This window comes from Chrysochloris asiatica, unplaced genomic scaffold (genome assembly GCF_000296735.1).
Source record: "Chrysochloris asiatica unplaced genomic scaffold, ChrAsi1.0 scaffold00252, whole genome shotgun sequence".
Lineage (NCBI taxonomy): Eukaryota > Metazoa > Chordata > Mammalia > Afrosoricida > Chrysochloridae > Chrysochloris > Chrysochloris asiatica.
In genome coordinates this window covers 2,375,413-2,377,726 of record NW_006408770.1, presented here as the reverse complement: position 1 = coordinate 2,377,726, position 2,314 = coordinate 2,375,413, and positions in this window count along the sequence as shown.

Below are 2,314 nucleotides of genomic sequence, written 5' to 3'. Positions count from 1 at the left end.
GTCTTTGTTTGGAAGCTCATCTGAAACCTGTCCACCATGGGTGACTCTGGTGGTTATTTCAAATACCGGTGGCATAGCCCTCAGAATCACAGCAATTCAAACCACCACAGCACGACAGACAGATGAGTGGCAGTTGCGTGGTTGCTGTTAAATAGGAATCTCCTTGTGCTAGGGCCCTTAAGTCCGGCTCAAAGTTGGGATTTCCATCTTCAGATGTCAATCAAGAGGCGGAAGCGCAGCAGGGGCGACTGGGTTGTAGTCAGATGCTTTGGGCTACACTTGTGGGTCTCTAAGTTGGTCGACCCCTCCTCAAAGCCACGATCAAACGGTTAGGCAAGGATGGCGCTCTCGCGTCTGGGGTAAGTGGGACAGCCTGGCCGGTCCCTGCAGTCTCTTCCTGCTAGGCAGCGTCTCCCCATCGGCCTGGTCTCCAGACACCTCTCACCCCGCCCCTCCATGGTCCGGGTTTCATTTAACACCTCCACCAGGTCTGCGCAGTTCTCGCACATTGTTTAACTGCTGCCCTCCATGACAGAAGCCCTCGTGCTTATTAGGGAAGTCAAAAGGTTGCAAATCAGGGTTGCAAATGCTCAAGGCACAGTTCTTGAAGTCAAAACACCCTCTTCTCTGCTGTGCACATGGGCAGAACTCTGGTCCTCAGCTCCTCCGACTGGCCTTTGCCCTGCTCCAGCAATGCTACAAAACAATTTTGGGACTGCTGATCTATGTCAACAGGATACATCACTCCGCCATAAACTTCAGCCTGAAGGTAATCAAGCTGCAGTTTTGTGTACCCCCCCCCCCAATTAAGTGCTTGGAGACACCTCACTCTGCAAGCAAACCTCCTCCCCAAAGTCACTCAACTTTACTTTTCCCATGGACTGGGAAACCCACCATGCTCTATCATGTGTTCTAGTTCTTGGCTTTGCTCTTGCTGCTCCCCTGCCACTCCTCAAGTATCACAGCTTTCTGTCCCTGAGTCAAGAAGGTTCAATATGCAGGGATCTTGGGGTTCAAAGAATGACATCCACTTTTGGTTTTTCTTCTTTAATTGAAGTGATTATTAATTCATAAAATGACTCATTTTATACATGTTAGAGTTCCAAGTTTAAAAATCACAATGAAGACTGTTAATCACTAATAACTGAATCATATAATCCTATCGGCATCTTCTCCCATCTTCTCTTAACCCAGACTCAGCAAGGCAAAGACACTGTTCGGAAAGAATGACAAAGACTATGGGTACACAAGTCATATGAAGAATTCACTGCACGACATGCTGGTAATATTGAATATCCATTTGTAGAAAAAATTAAACAAGAACCATACCTCAAACCATAAACACAATTTTTTTCAAAATAGATCAAAGACATAATGTAAAACCTGAAACTATAAATATTCTCATATAAAAAAAAGGGAGTAAAGTTAGGGACCGTAAATTATGTTATAAATAGACTTTCATAAATAACCAGAAATGTACAAACAACAGAAGATGAAATACACAACTGGGATGTCCTAAAAATTAAATAACACTTGTGTATCAAAAGACATTTCTAAAACAGTAAAAAGAGAACCCATACAGTGGGAAAATATTTGGCAATGACATACCCAAATGATTAATCTCTAAAATCTATAGAAAACTTCAAAACCTCAACAACAAGAAAAAAGAAACCAATGAAAAAATGGACAGAAAACATGAACAGACACTTCACCAAAGTAGATGTTTGGTGGCTAACAAACACCTGAAACTGTTCATGATCATTAGCCATTAGAGATGTAAATAAAAACAATAAGATATCATTTTACCCCAGTAATAATTACAACATTCAATAAGACAAGAAAAAAAAATGTTGTCAAGGGTATGGAGCACTCATACAGTGATGGGGGTACTCTAAAGTACTGCAACCACTGTGGAAAAAAGTATGAAATATTTGCAGTTGATCTTGTATATTTTCTTAAAAAGCTATAACTAGATATATATTTTGATTGAGCAACCCCACTACCAGATATATATCCTAGAAAAATAAAATCTTGGACATTAATAGATATACGAACACCCATGTTCATCACAGCATTATTCATACTAATACATTGACAGAGAATTTCCAGAGGTTCAAGCAAGTTTCCGAAGAGGCCTTGGAATGAGGGATAGCATTGTTGATGTCCGATGGATCTTGGCTGAAAGCAGAGAATATCAGAAAGATGTTTACCTGTGCTTTATTTTCTATGCAAAGGCTTTTGATTGTGTGGATCATGACAAGCTATGGACAACATTGAGAAGTATGAGTATTCCAGAACACTTAATTGTACTTCT